Consider the following 24,177-nt stretch of genomic DNA (forward strand, 5'->3'; position numbering starts at 1 on the left):
GGATTAGGTGCGCGGAATTAGCAATTGGGCATTGACAGGTTGTTGAGCCGGCGGTGGGTCATCTGGGGCAAATCGTAGATGTCCACAATGGAATCTTATTATAGTTGAGTGGGCTGGTTAGAAAGGAAAATCGACAGATGTCACCGGCAGAGGGCGCCGTCGAGAGTGGAGAACATCGGAAGCAGCAGCCGAAGGCCAATGCGAGGGGGTAGCAAGAAGCTGGGAGTTTCATTTTGGGGCGAAAAGGCACTGCCGGTGGTGACAGGTGAACAAGCGAGACGAAAGATTGCACTCACGTTCACAGGAACTACTGCTGCTGTTTCCACAGCCGCTGCTGCCCCAGGCCCTGCTGGTCCTACTGCTATTGCTTCGGACGCCTCTACGCACTGTATGCTGCCTTACGAAAACCGACTACGGCCGCCAACAGCAGCAGTAGCAGCAATAGTAATGTAGTCGAGCCAGACAAACCAGGGCCGGTTTCACCGCACAACTAGCCGGCCATCATCTAGTTTGCTACGCATAGAGAAATCAGGCAGGCATTGCTTAATCATCCCGCCCTTTAGCCCTGGGTTAGTCGTCATTTTCACCGGCGCCGTTGCCATCTCTGGTAGCATTAGGTATAAAGGTTGATCCGTCAGTTCGTTCTGCCGCTGCTGTTGTTAGTCGACAGCGAGCTTTCATGTTGTAGATGCTGCCTCGTTTCGACCACTGTCGCTGTTCCGCTATTTCAGCATCCATTGATGGATACGTGTCGATCGACATCGCTAACACAAACGCCCGCGATAGATCAGATATGATGAAGGTTCATAATTTCACTATTAATAGATATTTGATCATTTACCTTTCCGAAAACATTTTTTGTAGGAAAAACAACAACAAGGTTAGTTTGTGTGTCGGCATACTGAGGTATGTATGTACACGAACGGCTTCTATACGAGTTCAGAGCTCCGCAAAATATAAACCGAACGGCCTCAAGTATTAGGGCCTAAGCGGTTATAAAAAGCGATTAAGAGTGATCGTGTAATGTTTGTTTACAGCAATTTATGAATCACTCAAATCAACGCGTCACTGATATTCTTTTACATTGGTGCTATGAAACTACTGGGTTGTGTACGAAATTGTAATGTTCGTCAAAGAAACCTGCTTTACAATAGCTCTGTGGTTTCTTCACAACATCGGCACAATATGTCCATATTTTTCCCATTAGCTGGAGTTCTTTATTGAAACGCGCATATGACCTATATCTGGTCAAAGACACAGTTCTTTCTTCTTAAACTAACAGAATGGGCTACAACTGAAGCAATATGCGGCTATGAGGTTGTTACCCCCCTGTTTGTAGCGTCAGAGTGCTAATCAGTGCCAAGTACCGATTGGAAACAATCTTCAAAAATCGGTACTCCACGCCTTGACCAGGTGACCAGGCACGTGTAGGAAAGCCCTTGTTTCAGCTGTTATGATAAGTCAAAATAAACGTGTTTGTCCAAAACAGAGATACTTGTGAATGAAACTAGATATTACTACATCATAGACATCTACCTGACCAACGCAGATGTCCCTGAATAAACGGCATGCGTCTCTTTCTGTTTACATGTATATGGCTGTACAATGAGCTGCGTGAATACCCTTTGAAGCGTTATGTTTGTTTAAGCCCATAGCCATACGTGGTAACCGAATCAAGGCGAAATACGATCGTGAATCATTTGAAACGATAACGTATATACTAGGAAGCCCGAATATTTTCTATTTTCTTGGAAAATAGTGCCAAGGATTATGTTCTGCGGCGTCGGAACTGTGTTAGCTAGATGGCGATAATGGGAACTATTATAGAAAATCCTACAGTAGTTGTACTTCTATTTTTCGCGATGTACACTGTTGTGCAATTGAGTGTATCCTCGCACGTCGTTGGATAGGCTTGTCTTCCAGCGGATGCGATTCTAATCAGCAACCGAGCGGGTTCGTTGACGTTCCTTATCTTCCTAACCCTCTCCATTGTTGTGTAAATGTTGACATTCATCTATCATGCCCGTCCGTCTTTCGTAGAGTAGGGCAGTAGACTTTTCTTCATGCCTCTCTGGCAAGTCGAGCAGCGTTCCTGCAGTAGAAAAATTTAGCCAACCTCCATTCTCTGTGAGCAACTCCAGCTTCTCCCGATTATACTGCAACCCGGTGAACGTGAGGGTTTCAACTGCTAAAGCTTGAGGCCGCTGGCGACAAGGTAAGCATAATGTTACTCCCTAAAAAGCGAATATACGATAGATGTTTAGTAAGCAAAGTAACTCCCTAATTTTCAGATATATAGCGGTTTAGCTATGCATTGTGATCACTCTTGCAGTAAATACACAACTTTCATAGAAGCACATTGTTCCAAAAAAAAAAATTCTGGATTCGTTTCACATGCTGCATTTAACCGATAGCTTTTTTCCCTTCCAACGCTAGCCTCAATGCTATTGCACATATTACATTGCTTACGTATTGGGCGTCACAACATATGCGGACATCGTGTACTCTTCTGAATAGCTATTCCGACAAAAAAAAGTTGGCCTATACCTGGGGCGTTCATGATGCTCTTGTTGGGTACCGACGGGAGCTTTGTTAAGCTCATCTTATAAAACTCAAACGCTCTATTATTACCTAGCCTGTTGGTATGATTTGACACATCTTAGAAGTTTATTTGACATAAATATACCTAGCCTATAAACAGTAACTGAGTGCACCTCAACTTTGATAGTCGTTCATGTGAATAGATGCTTATCGACGTCATGGTCTACAATCATCTATACCGACAAATTCGTAACCTCTTCTCGTGCCGTCACATAAACCATTATTCAGATGTAACAAACCGCGAAAAATGTCCGACTCTTGCGCGATGTAGGTCTTCGCAGACTGCTCGCATAAGCATAAAATTGATCAGGAATAAAGTCTGACTCATTAGCTGCGGCGAAATGGGCCGAGGCTAATAGACGTGAAATAAGCGTTGGGCTTTTTCGGGGTCCTGCCAAAACCTGGCAAGTTTCCAGATGTTTCAGTCCTGAAGGGCACAACCATTCCCCCCTCTCTTGTTGAGCCAAACAACTCTCCCTAACTGATTGTTGTAAGCATCTTAATTATACTACAAAAATAACATCGGTATTATTGTGCTCGTTAGCTCTAAGTAAGCCACTTCCTCAAGCTGGCTCACTAGGTCGGAAATAGAAAGGCTCTATAGAGTATCACGAGTGATATGACAAAGAGTACGACGGGTGATATGAGACCGTGTGTAAACAACTTTCCCTGATTGTAGTGTTACTCGATATGCAAAATTAAAAAAAAAGTTGTTTGAGCTATTTTGTAGAATAGCAAGTTAGTATGTTACGAGAAGGTTATCATTTGGTAAATCTGAGTCGAGAAATGCGCTTCTGTTCTCTGTTTATTTGTGTCAATGTTTCTTTTATTGATAACAGCACAAATAATTTTCATAATGCCAGCTATGTTTTTGTAATGCGCGCGTTTATGACGGGTCACAGGAATTTTTTGTTTAACAAAAACAATTGTTGTAAAACAATGCGTATATATAACAACCACACAAAATTGCTAAAGTCTTGTATACACGCATACATTCAAATATAAGCAAGCTTGTTGATGTGTGCTTTCATTTCTTTTTTCATTTATTTTTACAGCCCGTTTCAACCGCCTTCATGATTAAGTGATTATTAAAAAAATAAACTTCGGCAAATCAGCCACGCTGGTTGGGGTAGCTATTTGTGATTCAGAAAGTATATAAATAGTTTTAGGGTTTGTCTTTTATTTGTAGCCCTAGCGAGGGACACTGTTGTCGCATGGCGTAATTTTTCCAGCCGTGCCCCAATATCAACACGCTCTACGCGCGAAATTTTAAATTTGAAAATGCAAACGTGAAAATGATTATTATCAGGAAAGCAAATTTACGTACCTCTAGCGCTAACGTAGGACGCATCGATCCAACAGAAATAAGTGAAGTATAGAAGTCGTACGTTTATCGAAGCTCTAAGCTGAAGTCATAAACATTTACATACATATACAGAGACTACACTTTTCAATTGAACGTCTTCATAATTAGCCATTGACATCGTGACCTCGTAACAGTATATACGATTCAGTTGATGTCTATCAATGTGTTAATGTCTAAATGATAAGACAATTTAACGGAGCGAGGTTTTCAAACGAAGTAAAATTAGGCTATATTATAATCTGTTGGCTACGTCTTAGTAAATTACAAGACCTACATTTATATGCGTAATATGCATTGTAACTTTGGAGAATCGTCAGCTCTTAATAAAGTTGAAACTAGCAAACTTAATAATTAAGAGAGTCTTTTTTCAGACATAATAAACTATATAAATGAGTTAGTACTCTAACTACTAAGCTTATTGCTAACAGAAAAATGGACGCACGTTTAAAAAGGACTCCGAAGAAAACGTTTGTCATCACTAGAGCGCCTAATCGAACAACAATTCGCCAGATATTTGAAAGCATATAATATCGACTTATGTTTGTTTATCCAGAACAACTCTCGCTTTGTTTGTAAAGACGTTTCCACACAGTTTAGTCCAGAAGGTTCTTTTGTCAAACATAGCCTTTGCCCGTTACTAAGGGTCCGTGCGTTTTCCATCTATGCTAACTTCTGCTCTGGGGCATCTGTTAGATCCATCGAGTTCTTCAAGTATATACTGCTTGCCAGGAGCGAAGTAGAATTTTTCGCTTTTTCTTGCGGCAATCTTCTCGTCGATCCTAACTGGCGGCCACAGAGTCAAATCGATTGAGCCAAACTCGCTTTTTTTTTTGTCTTTTTTTTTATCGATCGTAGCTATCTTGGTGCCTTTCCGTCGTTTACTTCGGCAATCACAATCGAAGATCTTAGGTGAAGCGAACATCTGGCTAATCTCGCATTTTCACAAATACTCAGTTCTCTAGTGCAAACCGCACTAAAATGCTAGCTTTATGATATCCTCAGATACTGAAAAACTAGAGATAAACTGCAAAATTTGTGGTCTGTACCGCCAAAACAAAACATTAGGGACACTTTTTTTGCTTATGGCATTGACTTTCTCTTAGAAACTTAGTAACTGCTGTGTAATGACTATTGATATCGCTGGCAAGCTCGTCAGCTAGAAGACAATCATTGGGTTTCTTGTATTTTCAACGTCTCTTCGACTTCATTTCGTTACACTCGCCGTTTGTATTGTATAAAGAAAAACATAATTCATACATACTTACATAGAAATAATCAATTGTATGCTCTTCGGCGTTATTATGATTATTACCAGAATATCCTCTTTATTTTACTATGACACTTCAAAATTCAGAGCAATGATTGTTAGATAGAGAATTATTTAACCAATACCGTAAACAAAGCGGTTTATCGGTCCGCCTCTAAATTTTGCTTTGCATTTCGGTAGAAACAAGGGTTTGCAAGTTCCAACAAGGCCTTATAAACACCTACCGATTAGGCTCGAAACAGATATGATCGGACTATCTGATCTTAACAACTGTATGTGTCATTTGATAAGCAGTACATCTAAATGAGCCTCAGTACAAACGTTGAGTAATCTCAAATATCTGGATCACAACTATAGTGTCGCTCATACACACTTGTACCATCTTTTTCTGTGCTCTTTTTTTTTTTGAATACGTACTCTTTTTAATATTTGGAAAATGACTATGTATATTTCGTACATAATGTTATAAACATAACCCGTGTTGCGTGTTACTAATCACCCTGCCCATTAGCATTACATCCGCTATTCGCGATTAGGTTTATCAACCTCCACAAAAAAGGGCTCCTTTCTTGTCAGCAGTAAACGATATTGTAATGCCGGAGAAAGCGCTTCATTGCGTCAATGTCTCAAGTTTCTAATACCTCGTTTCAAAAAGCCCAAGAGCGCCTCTTGCCTGATCCACCCAAAGAACTTGACGCCTTTGTCTCCCGTACTCCGCGAGGAACGCGGGCTTCACTTCATGATACTACCTGATATGATGTGTGTGCGTAAAAGCGATAGAAAGGACAATTAGTAAACATACCGTCTCTACTCTCATTACTAGATACGACAAGCGGGGAAAGAGACTTTGGTGCGATTCTCGAATCTTCCAACGGTTGGCTTTTTCTAACCGCTGTCTCGCTGACTTCACTGCTTGAGGATTAGAAGTGGGGAAGGAGGGCAGAAGAGACAGTGCTGTACGTCGTTCGATGCGGTGCTATCGTTTGCAACTGACAGACCAATCCAGCTCACGTTGTTCTGCGGAACTGAAAAGAGGCACGACGGAATCACCTAAACATTTATCTATTCATGAGTGAGTGAGTCTCCTAGGGCCGTTGGGGAGATAAACAGTTTCAAACCGGGCGGAAGTGGTTTTAACGAAACCACAGAGGCACAAGGTATTATTGGAATTCATTTTGTTGCCTGATTTGAAAGGCGCATGGCTACGCATATGGACATCCGATTTTTCATGCTTTTCACAGTGATGCAAGCGATACAGGTTACAATTAACGGCAAAAAAGAGTTTACATCTATTTTCGTACACTGAATCGAAGCGCGATACACTGACCAGCCCCATTTTTTTCTCTATCAGTATCACAAATTCCTTAAGGTTAAGCAATTTCTGAGAGAAAGGTGAGAATGTTTAGTAGCAGGGATTATTATTAAATAGGCTTGTTGAACTTTTTGGGTTTGCAATACGGCTCTACAATTGCGGTTATCGCAAAGCCCCAGTTTGTTAAGCATCGCCCCTGAGTTGAGAGTGAATTTTAAAGGGGAAACTAGTAGAAGGTGCATATATATAGCTTCATAATAGTTAAAAGCAGTAGTTGAATTGCTATTAATCCTATATTTATATTTGACCAAGCTGATAGAGTGGTCGACTTCAGCTAATTCCGTGAATGGCCGTAAACAAAGATTTTTTTTTGTTACCATTCTATCATCGAGAAAGCGCCACTAGGACAGGATAGGTTTATACTGCATGCTTAACACAGTAGCTGCCGTCTCTTCATATGCCGCCTTTAGGCGTGTTTCAGAAATCAAGGGTATTATCCGGTAAATTCATGGTTTTACGAATTTTCAGTCACTCAGCTGATTGAGCTGGCAGGTCTCGTGCAGACTTTTCTTTAATAAGATTTAGTATCTTACCATGGAAACAGGGCTAGGAAAGAGTAAGCATGGCCTTGACTGCTTTGTTAGTAAAGTGAAGTTTGCTCAAAACGTGATGTTAAGCAGGTTACTGAGAATCCAGCAGACATCGTCATCGATATCGCCATTGCGTCCAAAACCCGCCTGCGACAATTCATTTCGACACATCAGATCTGATATATCGACAGGGAGTACGTTATCCATTTTACAGTAGTATTGGCAGCCGAAATCTTTACGGCCCACCATCGTACGAAATCACCGTGCGTGTAGCCAGGAGCGGAGCATAAAATGCTCGGTATAGCTGACCTTCCAGTTGCGGTCCAAAACAGTAAACTTGAAATAGTTCTTAAAATATCGCCGAATCATTCAAATCACTCATAAGCTTCGGTAAAACGTTACTATAGTGCGTGCGTACTAGATACCTGTTATTTGTAGAGGAGTTATAATACGGTGTCAAGGCTATCCTCAACCCGCTCATGCGGTGACCTAGCGTATATCGGCCTTTTTGCTTTAGATGCCTATTCCTCGGACCGATTGATGAGAACTGTTCTGCTACCTATCTGACGTGCAAACCAGATCATCACTAAAAGATCGTAACGTGCAAAAATGTGCGTTTATTATCAAGCCGTCTGCCGCAACAACAACAGGTAGCATCGTAACAACTGAGGATAGAACAGCCGATAAACTATCAATGCAATCGTCATCACAAGCACAGTGGGTGTCATGATGACCCTCCTGATGAACGTGCGGATAGCGGTGGTAATTCGAAGGACGACGCAGGAGATGAGGTCAGGAACGGAAAAGAGCTACTGCGATAGCAGCCCGTTGGCACAAACAAAAAAAGGAGCAACACAGGGACGAAATGAAACCTCTACGGACCAATCACTAGATCTCAAGACAATCCCTGAAAAAATAATCCTGTCTATAAGATAACGTGATCAGTGAGTACACTTTGTCATGAGGCCGCAAACGTTACCGCAATGCGTATTAAAATTTGGGACATTAAAGCAAAAAATTAATATCGGCAACTCGTAAAGTTACTAAGCAGAAGTAAAAGTGTTTCGAACGCTTCCTTAAATAATTCTAGGGTTGCCATATTTCCAATGGACGAGTTCCGACAACTCGCTCGGAACGAAGCGGTGATAGTGTGCCTTTATGCGCTTACGAGCCTTTAAAGATGCGATCTGCTAAATGCTTTCCGTCTAATAAATAGCTACGAGTGTCTTTGAAAACACGAATGTAAATTCACCACTTGCAGACGAGAAACTCTAAGATTATGTAGCATAGCCCTCTTGCACGGGTCTATTATTTGTAATTAATAGAGTAGGCTCTCTCGTGATCAAGATCACTTCAACAATTATACGATCTCATCTGTGTCTTCTCGGATCCTGCTTGTTGAGCCGTCGAGTCTCGGAGAACCTAACGGTAAATTACAACTAGTTTTAATGGCACCTTTTTCTCTGTTGGGTGTTTGAAGACGTGGATTTGGCAGTCTGTTGTTCACACAGCATTGTATAATTCTTCCGACGTTGTTGTCCCAGTAAAGAACTTTATCCGTAGCAAGCAGCCCACTCTCTAACTTCGCTACTCCAAGCGTATTCTTGACAAGCTTAGAAAAATATATGTCCGCGATAACATTTATCAAAAACGTAAGAACACGTCCTAAAGAGCTACATGTTAGTCAAGAGGGCCGCAGGAACATAGGTGAACCTATAACGCCCCACTTTGACCCTAAATCGTTTCGACGTATTAAAAGGAATTTCCTACCAAGTACAATCTGAAAAGCACTAATGTAGTAACTGAATTATTACCTTTCTTTTTTGTAAAAGTAAGTTTGTTTTCGGGGGCTTAACGAGGCTCTCTGTTATCGCTTGTCTCGGCGCTACTTCCAGAATATTCCCTACGTCTTCTATTTCATTTCACTGCCATTGCCGAAGAATTAGTTGGCCGATTTCGTGTGCCTGAGAGATCCGATTTCGCTGAATTTGCTTACTGTAGCTTCAGCTAGAATTTCCCACCAACCCTTGAACGTAATTGTCCACGCGATGACACACGTCTCTCACCCACCTCCTCTTCAGGCGTCTTTCTTTTCGGTCCTTCCATGGTCGAAGATTTTTCGAAGTACCCCTTTATCCGAAGCTAAGGGTGGCCATAACAGTCCAACAGATTATCGACCAACGACTCCGATTCAATTCGGCGCAATGGGCCTTGGGAAGTGTATCAAACTAGATCTTCCTTTTGAGCATAGATGCTTTTCAAATTCAAAATGGCTTCCATCACTCGCATGTCCGTCATCTTGTTTCCTCTAATACCTATAGCTCTATAACCGGTTCTGGAAGTAGATGACACGCCTCTTTTGCACTTGTGGTTACGAAAACATTTGACACTCTCTTGTATGACGTTTTTAAAGAAATACATGCCTATAATGACCTTCCTTGAGGTTTCTGCGATCAGCTTAAGTCTATTCGGACAGTCGTTACTACCTATACCAATTGATACTACAACCTCGAGTGAGTACTAATTCGACAAATTCCTGTTCTGGGCACTTCTATATTTATTGCTGTCCTGAATGTCCTAGTTGCTCACTCCGAGCCCCGCGAAAATATACTCTATTTTGTTTCTCTATCTATCTGCGATACTATTTACGTTTCGTTACAAGTTGAAACTGGGATGTTCATAGAGCTTCATCAGCAAACAATTCAGTCAATTTTAACGAATAGTCGTCTCGGGTGGAAGACCAGCCTGGGTCAGTCCGTATTGTAAACTACGTCTGAAACGCTGATTTCAATGTATGTGTTGTTTGGTCCCAACCTATATTTTTTTAAATAGATCCCTTTATAAACCGGTGATTATTTATCAGGATGGCTTCGTGGTTTCCACGAATAAGTCATTTCATAAACGATGCCATCCGGATATTGTTTAGAATATCAAAATTGAGCATAGCTTTCGTATTGTTTCAAAGCGATATTCACTCCGACGTTGCCTGATGTACAAATCAATGTACGAACCCGTCATGAACTATATGAATGACCCAATTTCCACCGTCATCGACACCTTTAGGTAGATACTGTCCCAGAAGTGCATATAGTTTCATATATGTGATCAATTGTCTGAGTCACCCTTTATTCCCTATATCAGAAATAAAATAGTCGTCAGTGTTACGAGCTCGATATGTTACAGACATCGCGATGTGATTTTCAGCTGATCCTACACTCTTCATATTGATGCGGCTTTAGGTTTGTGTATATGAACAGAGTTTATTTACAAACAACAAAAGTTTATGTGGCTCAGCAGACTATTGTCAACGCGTACATACCTGCACCGTACAATTCTCAACCGACCGAATTAATCGTCGCCTAATAAAAATAAAATTCCATAGAACGAAAGTCTTAAAACGTCACATTATTGTTCAAATAACCTCATTCTAATATAAGAGATCGTACTTTTGTTCAGTATTCTTTCGGCCTGCGCACGTTCCGTGCATTAGGGCGGGCGGGAAGCCTGTCAAAGAAGCAGCTCATCGCTCATTACACGTTTAGCCGCGGGGACCATTTTGAATATACGTCTAGGTAGATGAACGTATAGGATCAAAGTTTAAAAATCTTCACTCCGGTTAAATATGACCGCGCGGGTAGCTGTCATACGCACTTAATTTACCGTAAGGTGCAGGGCAGTCTTCGTTATAAAGCAATAGAATTGAATATATTAAGGTGACGACTGAAGGCTTGTTAATTGTCAGCTGCCGCTGAGATTTACCACCATGAAAGAAATGTGCTATACCTGATGACAACCAAGTAAAGGTTCTTCTTAAAAGTGTTATGTGTACGTCAGTGCACGCTCTAGAAACAAAAGATACATTTCGAGGTTTATGTTCGGTATTGCTGTTAGACAGTAGATGGCTTGCTCCCAGCGCGAAACATACCTACGCGCGGGTTCGAATCTAGGCCCCGACGTGTCCCTAGAATCAGCAGGCAAATACGTTAGCCACCAAGCTATCACGGGGATCGTAAGCCCATATCTATATTATTAGCCTACAGTAGCCCCTATTAGGCAGACCTCATGACGAAGTGAGAACTGCCATCTTTCTATATCCATTATGTACGTTTAAAAGGTACAATGAAACTTTGTTCCACATCATCAGTCACTAATGCATCGGACTGCTTTACTACCAAGAGCTTCTTTTCTTGAAGGTTTCATGATGCCAATTGCATCTAACTGTTAACAAACATAACTTCGTAGTCACTGATCGCTGCAAGCTAAAATTAAAGAAGGAGTATATCAGTAACTTATGCTTCTGAATAAGTACTGTGGGACCAACTTCATAACGTTAAGCTAAATAACTTTAATCTGATTGAAATTTGAGTTGAAACCTAAAAAATTGGATAATAATAATCAAAAGATTTTATTTCTAGTAATTATTAATATTATAAGTGCAATAGAAAATATGGATAAATGTGGGTACCTATTTATGGATATTTCGCAGTGGACTTGAGATGGGTTGGGCTAGATAAAATACAACTTTATCATTGGATGGTCCTATAATATTTCCTAAAGCACGGCCCGGACCGCATCAAATCATCTAGCTAGAAAACGGTACGGACCAATCGAGTTTCCGAAATGATAAATCATACAGATGGTAAAGTACAGATACATAGAAAAAATAATTGTTATATCAAACTCTGTGCAGTATTTTCAGTAGATCTAACTAAGCCTTTGGAAGATTATTAATACCCATACCATAGACTTTCCATTAATAAAACAAATTAGTCTCGACTGTTTTCCAATGGATCATAACTAAGTCGGTATTTGGCCTTTCGTGAACATTCGTTTCAAAATAACATAATAAACACCATAACAAAACCCAATATCGACGTTGCAAAACACAGAAATTTGAGTTTAAAGTCAAAACTCAATTTATTACTTAGAGTCTCCAATGTTGGACGGAAAGCTGGCATGAAAAAAGAAACAGAAAATACAATGAAAGCCTTCTTGCAATACGAACGCTTAACAGAAGGGTCTCTTTATAAAAACACATACACACACATATAGATGTATATGTGTTTTAATCTTCAAGGCTGAATCCTTGGCCACAGGGGACGTGATTGTAAACGGTAGACCAAGTCGGTATTTCGAAGCATTTACTCACAAGGATCATCTTTAGGCTAACTGTCATTTTCTATTGAACTTCTACGGAATTTATTTTTAAAGTAAATACTTAAGCCCTTACCTTTAAAATTTCCGCAAGAAATTTGATAGACACTAAACACGTTCTACTTGAACTAGTCATGCCAACCCTTGACAACTGCCTTTACAGAGCGTAGGGCGTACACATCTGTTTTTATTGTACGAAGAGGCGCATGCTCCTATCGATCCAAGTTTCGAATTATACATTTAAGTGCTCGCTAACACCTCACCGAGCCTCTTCGATATCTTGTAGCCGTGAAAAATCGTTGGCCTTCCTTACGCTGGGTTACAACAGGGCAAATCTGACGCGTTCTACGCTGAATATAGCCAGTAGACAGCTTTACGCTGAAATAATACGATCAAAAAGAAAGCAGAAATAGCTTATTACGGATGTTTAACTGCTAACTTGTATGTTATTGGATATTACCGTGTCCTATCGCCTCGGTGCTGAACTTCAATAGTTAACTATAGCCGACTTTGGGTAAGTTATGCATGGTTTGATTACGAAAACAAACACTCGGAGACTATTTTGGTCATCCATCGGCCTAAACAAATAATTTGGACCGATCCACACAGTATCCTTATTTTTTTTTCCCTGTTCGAAGTCGGTAAAAAAAGAAAGACTGTCCAGCAGTGTCAAGGATGCTGCATGACGGCGTCAGACATCGGCGAGGCTCGTTCTGGTCATTCATACTTGGGCGTTTTAGGCGAACCGCCAGACAGCCATCAACCAGCTTCTAGATCATTCTGATGTTAGGTCTAGTATTGCTGTTGGGCCGTCGACAAGGATTCGTCGTCCTGTTTTAGCGGAGATTTAGACTGCCGTAGTTACAGTGTCACTGCTGCTGCTGACAGCAAGCGATCGCTGTCGTACGATGGCGGCACCCAACCCCAATGGGGATGGGCAGCTCAGATGGCCACTTTCTCGAAATCTTCCATTAATCTTTCTCGCCACCCGCTGGCTGTCGTCATGGCGGTTGTGGCTGCAGTAGCAGCGTAGTTTTTTGCTTTCGGATGCTCCCTCAAATGGCACAGGACTCCTGTGGCAACGGCGGCGATCGCTCCGTTCATAGAGTGTTTTTATTGTTGTATTTATGTGAAAGGCGTCCGTTTACGAGATAACTCGAGGTCTAGAGTTAAAGCAGTAGCAATAATGACGGCATCAGAGCCACCAGCGAAAACTGTAGCACCAGCTGCTGTAATGACAGTTATCCTTCTTCGTTGAGAGAGTTCGAGAGATGGGGAAAGAGCCTTTGAGTAGAACAGTGGTAGCTATGCAAGGCGGCTCCCTCAACGACGAACAGCGCAGCGAGGGAAAGACAGGTCATCAATAGGTGAACGCGCTAACTATTCAATCGAACGGGTGGCTACCAACTAACAACAACCTCCATCTCTCACTAGCGACGACTAACCGACCAGCAAACGTCGAACGTGCATTTCAGACGCAAAACTCGTCTGACGAACGTTTCACGTAACAGCTAATATCGGTGGCTACGGCTTTTGCTTTTGACTTGTCGTTGTGAAATTCTAAAAAACCCGATAGTTTTAACGTGACTCACTGTCTTGAAATCGCAGGCCATCCACTAGGTACGTGAATTTAACATACGACATTAAACGTAATAATATATCACTGATAAAGAATAGAAAACATACTAAAAAGTTTTGGTGGGTGGCAGACAAGTCGACGTTATGCAATTTTGAAGGAAAGTAAGGTGCATGTTTATTTAGTATTGGCTACGCAAACTTTTTTAGATGGTGCATAATATTCTAATTAATCAGGCTAGTTATCTCAAGTATGCTCCTTCGTTCGACAGAGAATTATTTTCATTCTGTATTGTAACTCATTTTCTACAATTAGCGAATAGTTTGAGTACGTAACTTACAAGAGTGCCCTTAGAGACGGTGGATTCGTTTTTATACATTTTTGTCTAGTTGGCGCTCTGCGTTGGTTCAGATTTGACGCTGTTTAGAGATTCATTAGTTCACCCGAACTATCCTCGTTCTTTATCTCTTCATTTTGGCGTCATCAGCCCGTTCATTGCCTTGCTAAGGATAGCTCTTTCATTTCCAGGGGAATCTGAACGATGAGGCCGACAACGGACTCATCCAATTGCTCGTTCAGCGGCTTGCTATCTCTATTGCTGCTGCAACTCATTGTCCGGCATGACCTCAAAATGGCGACTAAGGGAACAGACCTCGCTGGGTCGAGAACCGGCAACAACGCACTGACCAGTTCTGCCTTACACACACGACCGGCCACGAGCCAAAGAGGAGAGGAAAAAGGACGCGCCATCATGAGGCAGCTTGAGGACGACGACGTGATGAGACTGGAATGGAGTGAAACGCTACAACGGCCTCGACCTTCTGGACCAGTTAGCTCGCTTGGCTTGTCCGGACAAGTCCTTTGACCCAATACGCGTACACACGTACCAGGCCACGAACATCACCATGGTCATCACAGTCATGATCATACCCCTACCCATTAGCATCAGCGCAGCGCAGCGCAATGGTATGGCCAGTAACAACGGCCTCAATCAGCAATCGAGAAAGCAACTTGTCCAATCGCTTTGTCTTGTTGTCGTTATATCACAAAAAGGTAGTTCATCGTCATCATTTCAGTCTTCTGTCAGTAGTAGCAGGAAAAATATGAGCGCTGATTCCGCATAAAAAACGAGGAACGAGGGAGGTCTCGTCTTGTTACATTGCTTTTGCAGGCTTCACTACGAGAAGCGATTGCCTTAATACACTATCACTACTTTTAAACGAATTCAGTTGAAAAAATCTTGTTGGCTCTTCTGAAGTAAGTTGACGATCAATACATCATAAATATTATGGAAGTCGAGTGCACTGCTGTTATATAAAATTATGTTTACGGACATTGAAAGCACTAAGTGCTGGATCTTCCCGAAGATTATCAGGGTTGACTCCTTAGGAGTTATTCTGACCCCTTCCTATCGTCACTTGCTGCGAACCTAGAAGACTGCTTCATTTGGCGGATATAGCACATTGAGTATTCTGAATTGGCTCAGGCAGATGGAAAAAGAGAAAAGGGTCCTCATCAACGACAACATTCATGTTTAGAAGCTTACATTCAGCTTGCCGTAATTATATATTTGGTAATCTAGTAAAGAAACGCACCTCCGCTTTCGGTTGACTGAATAGGAAGGACTTCCTGAGTTCGTTGTAAGCGATACATAAACTGTAATGAATCCTGTCTGAAGTGGCGGCTTCGGAGTTGTCACAGCCGCGGTAAGAACAGTTTTCCTATCGGAGATTTGAACTCAGACTCGCTCGTACGTTTTCAACCGTATAAATCTACTCGATCAATTGTATTGTACCATCTCAATGAAGTACTGCAAAATTATAATACTCTACAGGTATCTATTGTGCGAGAATTGGTAAGTAATCATCGGTAAGTTGAGAAATTATATTGAATAAGTATTTCGAGTTTGTTAACCTAGAGTGCTCGACGCGGTATCGTTCAGAACCGGTTCAGATGAATATACACAATTAAAAGTTTGATCTATTCATTTGCCCACGGATCTGTGAGTTAGCACAATGGAGTTTTCCTGAGAAACCCGATTAAGTCGAATTAGCATAATTAATGAGGTAGCTGTTGCATGTTGATATGTACTACCAACTAAAGAGATTTAACACAAGAGTTAGCAGATTACTGGCATTAAGTGAGCACATATACTTAAAAAGTTTTTTTCCGTTAATAACGAAAATAACCCATGTCCCTTTGTCGAATAAACTACATAATAACTAGGCGAGAAATAAAAGTAAATTTAAAGTTGACTGTATGTGGCTATACGATTATTCTGACGATCAATTTCAAATTAACGGCTATTGTAATTTTCAGTCTTCCATTGTTTGCGCAATATCCGCTCAACGTCTATCTGGTAAACAAGCAGATTTTGTGCATGTCATTGCTTCGTTGAGTTCGCGCGAAGGTTTTCAGAAGATTTGCTTCAGCATGGTCGTCTTTTTGCTTACGTTAGCTGACCTATGACCTGCATTCGTATGGAAGTAGCGAAACGAGAAAAACGCGGAGCTCGAAAGGACGTACGCAGCGGGATGTTGACTGAGCGTTGAAAGTTCGGTGAGCCAACGGCTGGACTCCGCTTCTTTTATGCAACATGAACGTCGCCGTTTCGCCTATCGAGTATAAGGCAATTTGCCAAAAGCCCCAAGCTGGTAAACAAAGGCGGTCTAAGGCAACCTTAGCACGAGTTTCACTACAATTTTTTTTAAATTTCGCAAGAGCGTTGCTTGCAAATATTTGCCTATAAAGGGTAGAAGGCTTCCTAAATGTTGGGTTTGGCTAAGTAAACTCGTTTCAACATAATGTTACGATGAGATTGAACGAAGATTCGAGCGAGAATATGACGAAGAGCTGTGCTCTTCTCGCATAAACTCTAAAATTAGCAAATACAGTTTGTACCAAACATGTTTGTTGCAGCTTTACCTAACGAAACACATACCTTTAATTTGAAATGTACGACGCTCATTGGTGATGCTTTCCCATCCAAAGCTTCTAGCCACTTATCTAGACGTCGTTGCTATTGTGTTGTGTCAGTCCGAGTGACCCGTTCACAATATGGTAAGCTGTTACGTATTTCAGAAAGCTGTCCGGTCTAGTTACCTAATCTATTGCATCGCCATGACGTCTGGCCGCATGAAACCATTACTGTTTTCAAATTACAAAAGAAGACGTTGCATTTAAATTTATTTCTGGCTATAACTGTATCGCATCCAGACAGCTTACGGCATCTGTTTAGAGGCGCAGGATAACTTGTACATGCACACGGTTGATTGGCCTGAATTCGTTCGTGCTAGATTTGCGTAGCACCGCATTCAGCACGCGGGTCAAAATGGGGATCGCGCCTCACTTACTGCTGCTACTACAGCCTCCAAGAGATAGGCGCAAACTTCACCTTGCCACTATCGTTCCCGTTGGGCCTAGTCGTCACAGTTCCAAAAAGATACAGGCCGTCGTACAGTATGGCTATACGCCTGCGTCCTTTTACGTGTGCATGGTTCGATGATCAACCTTTTCAGCCTTGCTACTTGCTGCTTGTTTGCCCCTGTTTGTCTGACCGACTTCCCATCTACCAGGTTTTCCCGGTCCAGTCGCAGTGGTAGCAACAACTGCTTGTACTAACGCTAGCTATAGGAGCAGCAGTGGAGGCGGAATCAGCAGCGACACTTCCGGGCAATTTAGTCCAGCTGCCGGCGACGACCAGACGAACGTACGTTCGAATCATTGTAGTACTTACAGTTTGAGCAGGCAACGAATGCACCGCGACGGCCCGCACTAGTCAACAACGGACGAACTGCTAAAATCGCCGCTGGTCACTGTTACAAAATGGACAGTTTCCTTAACAGTCCTTATCCAATGCCGATGAACCGATCTCGCGTCGCAGGACTTGCATCCTGCAGATACAACGTCTAGAACTTCCCGTTTGCGAGGTAAAGGCATCTTTTCGGAACACATATAATATAAACATCATTAAAAAATTACAAAACCGCAGCTTATTTCGAAAACGAAAAATACCCCTTAGGGGGCAATACAAACTGTTAACATTACAAATATATACGGCTTACGTACGTAAAAGGCGGCCATTCATAATTTCGCATTACACGTAATCATCTTGCACTTGTTGTTGGGCTGATTATATTAGCCTCTATGCAGACATGTGCATATATACGCATACATGCATATATACGGTCGGAACGTTACAGTCATCTACGTGTTATAATCCATGTTTAGAGAGATTAAGTTTAGTTCCACTTCTTAAATCACCAGTCAATTTTACAATAGTTATTTATCTCTAAGTTTAGCTTCAGCGTTACAATGGCAAAGGAATTGGAAATTTATCACCATGTATGTGATCATCATCTATTCACTCATTGTATATAGGGAGTCGGAGCTGATATTGGATAGCGAAAATTTTCGACAACAATTATATGCGTGCGTATTGTAAAATTACGTTACCTCCGTTATCTCGATTGCTCGAACATTATTTTCCTCTTCGGAGCTGTTCGGTAAGATAAGCTTATATATCTTATGAACAAAAGCAAATAAACTTCGAACATTGAACTTGTGAAAGTTACATGATCGCACAAGAAACAACCAGAAACAAATGTATCGGTTTATCTCTGTCGGGACAATGGCAAAAAAAAGTAAGCTCTTGAAAGATTAACAAGATCTAACGTGCAGTAGCTGGGGGAACGGTGTCATTTTCTTAAAACCTAAGAGATCCACTTTAGTGGTCCATTGGACTGAATTCCAATGGAATTCCGGTATATAAAAGGACTTTTTTTTTGGCGCATTGTATCACACGCTATATCGCCGACCTTTTGCTAAAGAGCCTGCCTTTTTTTCAGCGGAAGATGATTAAGTGCGTATGTGAGGAACGTCATATAGATGCTGTGTCAAATAGTCCTCGAGATAGTTCAGTGGTAACGTGTCTGCATACTTGAACACATGTGAACAGATGTAACGCAATCGTATTAAAGACAATTTGTTCCTTGCTGGGGGAAGTCCGATGTAATGATTAACGGTTATTCCGGAAGTAAAATTCCAAGATATGAGAGACAAACAAAGATAGGGAGAGCTACATAGCACCAGTGATTTTGCAGAAACAAATTCAGACGCGGAAACCTATACTAGTTGCTGGACCTCACACGGAATCTGGCGGCGGAGGTATTGAAAATGAAGTGAGTCGAGTGCTGGGTTAGTACTTGTTTCTTTTCCCTGCACAGATCCAACACCCCCAACGGTGTGCTCTAAGGAAACACGTTTGTTACATGTTTGTTTGCACTGCAGATCTACTTACGCAATAGATTGCCTGCGGGACTTATTGCAGCGACCCTTATCCTTGCATCATCTTTCTGTACAATAACTTCCCGTCTCACTGGTGCATAAAAGTGGCAAGGTTTAATGCTAAAGCCCTGCAATAGATCAACCCCCAGCTAACAATACCTCACGGCGATATATGCATACACATATATATCCCTATAGTCGCATGTTTGCGCTTACATTACGGACTCCTTCTGCCGATCAATATCGGTTAGCCTTGTAAACTGCTGTATCAATATTGCCATACGTGGAGTGACCACTCTAGTATTCGTTGCAAATTTTTACTCATAACAGTCGCTTGCCGGCTGTTCACCGAGTCTCTTTTAAGATCCAGCTTTTATTCCGAAGGGCGCCAGCGTTGGTTTGCCAAAAAACCGCTCACAAGGCTCTCTGACGGAACTAATGACCTGAAAATGGAACTTCTATTTTCGGCGACCTTGGGTTAAGTGTGTAAATGTATGTTGACCGCTAAAATGCATTAGAGAGCAGTACACGGCATGCCAGAATGCACAAAGTAAACACTTTCTTCGCTAATCCTTCGTTAGACGGTGGTTAAGGACGGCAGAGTAATTATTGAGTGAGCAATGTCGGAACGTATGATACAAGACTCGCACGGATATTTAGATGACGTGGAACTCTAGAATGAAATTTGGTACTTCGTACTCAAACCGGTAGGTGGCGGAGAATAGAGGGCAATATAATTAGGAACGCTGCTGTTCCTTACGAATAAGGCCTATAAGTGCGACCGGAAAGTTCAGTGGGACAAATCTTACGGCCGTTTTCGAGCCTCTGTGAAACATAAGAAGTTATTAAATTAGCATAGTACCAGAAAAATAAGCCTTCATTACCTTTCAGGGTCAGCTTTTGCATCGATGTATTAGGAACATAATGTAAATAGCCAAACATATGAGGAGAAGCCGTTTCCACATGTGCATCTACACACAAACATCTTGCCAGCGGCAGGTTTTACCAAATCTCTGCGGCTGTTGGTAACCGCTGTTGTTGTTGATACAGGCGCAGTGACCATGGATTCCGTTCGTTTTCTAAAATTCGATACGCGGAGGAGGTGACGCGGTGAGTCCTCCAGGCAAACTGGTGGTGACACACTGTATTAGCAATGTGTTCCAGTTGTGAATTATACACTATGGAACGACAGCCAAGGCAGCAGCAGCGGCGGGCAGAACGTGGAAAGGACTTCGAAGGAGAGAAGGGGTCGGTCTGGGGATAGGCCTGAACGCCGGTCCGGCTCCTGCCTGTTTCGGCAGTTCACAGGTCCCAGAGGGTATAGATGGAAATCGTTGAACGTGGGCAGTGTGAAGGCCTATCTGCATTGGTACCATGGTCATGCAAAGAATGCAAGAGACATGGAGCTTTTGGATCGTCACAGTGACCCGGACTACACGAAACAAATGAAGTACTTAGTACTCCTATTTCTACATCTGTTACTACTAAAACGGGAGTCTAGAGGTGGGGAAGGAGTTAAATTGAAATTGACGAGTGCCGGCCTTCCTATGCCATTAACAAAGGAGCGATCGTGTACTGAATTTGTAGTGAGAAAAAGGACAAGGCCGGTTGGTATACAGTGATGGTCATTAGTGATAAATACTTGCTATTACGGCCGCAGAACGCGGACTTTGTTAGTTGAGCCGAATTTGACTATTCCCGTATAAATAACGCAGGTTACGATATTTGCTTAAGTGTCAATCGACCGAATCCAGTTTGTTCATTTGAATCAAACCTAAGAAATTAGGGTTTCTTTTAGGCTCCTTTTAGTACCTAGCAAAATCTGACAACATGTCTCAGCGAAACTCTTCGAGTGAATTTTATAGAACCTGGAATAATGTGGCAGCGCAAGCCTAATTGGAACGTAATTGATCAATTCTATTAACATGCTAACTGTAATAGACGAATATATGAAAAAAAAAAAAAAAAAAAAAAGTTACCAAACTTAGAAATAAGTTCCGTCGATTTTGTTTTCCTCTAGTCTCGATCCAAACGGAGCGTCGTGGATCACGCTGAACACGGCCTCTTCACGCTTAAATATAGATGATCATACGCCGTCAAGGTTACTGACAAATTTTTCGAAATCTGGTTCGAAAAAGAATACACACTGTGCCCATGTGTTTGATTGTTTGACCCTCGTAAAGTAATCGGATTAGGTTGACTCTTTTGAGTCAGACGAGTTTCATTTTGGGAAGAGCTGCGTCTGCGATAAAGCCTCCTTTTTTCCTAAAGAGCAAAGCTTTTTTTTTCCCCTATAAAAGGAAATGTTAATTAGGCCAAATTGCCGGTCGTTTTTTGTGATATTCTTTATAGCCGTCGAGAGTTTCCACAAAATATATCTTAGAAAGCCAAGACTTACAGAGCAGGCACAATACTGGATTTGGAAATAACTTATAATATAAAACATCTTAATATAAAACATCTAAGTTTTATATTGTTACTGTTTAGCTGTGCAATAGTGATTTTTGCCGATATGATTTGCAATTAATGACATATAAACTATTTCAGCTAACTTTTTTTTTCCTTACAAGAGGTAGGGGCGTGATTCTCAACCTATTCAAATCGGAGAATAGTCATGAAGCTCGGAGCATGTTGGCCTATATGACTGATGTCCTTCGGTTAGATGAATACCTTTTTCGGATGATGAAATTAATTAAAATGGAAAAGCAATCCAGTACTTAAACGATAACACTATTTCTATTGGAGAACAATAATTGGAGAGGAGGAGTTGATTGGGGTTGATTAAAATTTTAATTAAGTTTAATTTTACAATGTACGTTGTTTCATATCGGCAATTTTTCAATTAGGCTTAGCTGTTTTCCCGATTATATCGATATGAATATGATAAATAAAATAGGAGGCGGAATTATTGCAGCAAAGTAAGCAATCGTCGCTCGAACAGGACAATAGGACAACTGCAGTAGAAAACTAACGGAATCAGTAATGTTAAGTAAGACGAAGTTAAAAAAATATCATTATGTATAGGGACAACAGAATAGATATAACAGGATTTCAAGAAAGCTGCAACTGAACGTACGGCCGTAACTTGGAATCGGCTGATGGGATAACTGCAGCGTTCATAATTTACATCAATGCGAAGACGGAATACATGGTGCAGGTCAACTGCAACGGAACAATGGCCGCTAATATATTGACTAAGTGGTGCTGAATTTTCAATCAAACTATAGTTTGTTTTTAGTTAGATACGACGCCAACCTGTCTACCGCTAGTACTACCTACCCGTCTATGGGATCCGTCTTGAATAATCGTCTTTATATAGTTTTTTGTTTGAGAGATATGTTTTTTTGGCGAACGTTACCGAAAAAAATAGCAGAAAAATAGCAGACAGACATATACATCGACATCTATTGTGGGAAATATCCACAGCCAAACAAAACCTATCGCTGACCTGAATCGATATACAACCAGTGCCTTAATACCCATACCATGAAAATGGCAAAATAGGACAAACCTCGTACGGCAGTAGAGTGAGAATGCTTGAACGTTCTAAGCGAATTGCTAATACGTGTTAAATGGACAGTTACAACGGACATCTTAGTAACACAATTAGTATAAAAACGATTTTTTCAAAAAAATACCAAAAAATTAAAGAAACGTTCGTCAAGAACCACTTTCCCCGCGCTAATTGTTGAGGCTAATTGATCTCAGTCAGCCCAGTAAAGATGCAACACATATCCTTATAGTTAAATAGATATTTCAGCAGAGACAAGAATGGTGAAACTTAATTTTGGTAATTGTTTAGAATGAAAACATTTTACATGCAGGGCTACGCAGAGGATACTTTTGCTACCGATCGGGAACCCTATGGACCAAATTGAAACGTCACACATACGTTGTAGGTTTCTAGTCTAAGATGAAATTTTAATTTAACGTGGTGTGCTATAGGAAGTTTTTTTTTATCTTTATAGCACATACCACAAGATGAAATAATAAGCAGTCACTATTGGAACACGGTAATAGACTACAACTACTGTAGTCGAATAGTTGAAAATGTGTCGGTAAACAGAAAGGCTATAGGTCTGCAATCGATCTGTTTATGTTCAAACCTTTGATCTCTGGTATCTGAGTTTATGTTAAAAGAGATATAGCGCCAATCAGATCCATTTTTCTATTAGCTCGGATAGGGCAGCCGTTACGGACAAATGACAGTGAATGCTATACGCGAGAGATTTACTTGAATAGTTTACATGTACAATAATTCGTTTATTGGCTTGCATAGAATAACTCAAACATGAAACAAGAGGTCATTGCGAGAAACCGGGACATGCGTTCCGCGTGGAATACGGTCTGTTGTAGCTAGCCTAATATAGAATAGCGTGACTACCTTACAATTGACGGCATTTTCCTCTTCATATCAATCAACGAATTAGGCTGGGTCTAATAGTGACAAGTTAAACTAGTTGAATTAACAGCGACATAGATACGGGACGAGATTAGCAATCCGTTTATCTACCCCACTCTATCTGCGTGTACTCCTAAAACCCTGTATCTATATGCATGCGTTTATACGACTCAAACGTACGCTATAAAGCAGTCAGACACAACTTATTTTTTCAGGGTCGAAACAGTTTTACTCGGAGAAGTAAGGTGGAGCCGACTAAATGAATACTTACCTGAGGAGTTCACTTTTCCCACAGACCGTAATGTTAATATTGTATGCAATTGACCATTACTTGCGTTTCACCGTCGCGAAAACATTACAGTTATTGAGAATCTGTGATTTTTTGTAATTCAATTGTAAATAAATAGCTTTTGTCCAAACTGTTTATAGCTCATCAAATATGAAGCGTGCCAGTTTTTTTTCCTGTATAAGAAATAATTCTAACTAGACTTTTAAGGAGCAGGGTACATGCAGTGCCTCAGCGGATTGTCTAATATAAACTAACAAAGATATTGGAGTATTCCACTAGTAAAGCGGTATCGTTCCCGCTGGGTAACCGTGAACTAGATATTTTAATCGGAGAG

General features: G+C 41.2%; 1 long non-coding RNA gene across 6 annotated transcripts; it reads left to right on the plus strand.

Annotated features, from left to right (window-relative positions):
* The first annotated feature begins 2,028 nt into the window (after window positions 1-2,028).
* LOC111266246 (uncharacterized) lies at window positions 2,029-23,992 on the plus strand. Of its 6 annotated transcripts, none has more exons than XR_015313357.1 (5): window positions 2,031-2,215; window positions 14,395-15,721; window positions 16,186-16,225; window positions 17,605-17,795; window positions 20,203-23,992. It is a non-coding gene; the product is annotated as an uncharacterized LOC111266246 (long non-coding RNA). The 6 variants fall into 6 exon arrangements; XR_015313358.1 differs by having other exon boundaries at window positions 2,032-2,215; window positions 23,770-23,992; XR_015313359.1 differs by having other exon boundaries at window positions 2,029-2,215; window positions 14,395-16,520.
* The last annotated feature ends 185 nt before the right edge of the window (window positions 23,993-24,177 follow it).

Source organism: Varroa jacobsoni, unplaced genomic scaffold (assembly GCF_002532875.2).
Source record: "Varroa jacobsoni isolate VJ856 unplaced genomic scaffold, vjacob_1.0 scaffold_1066, whole genome shotgun sequence".
In the NCBI taxonomy this organism is placed as follows: Eukaryota; Metazoa; Arthropoda; class Arachnida; order Mesostigmata; family Varroidae; genus Varroa; species Varroa jacobsoni.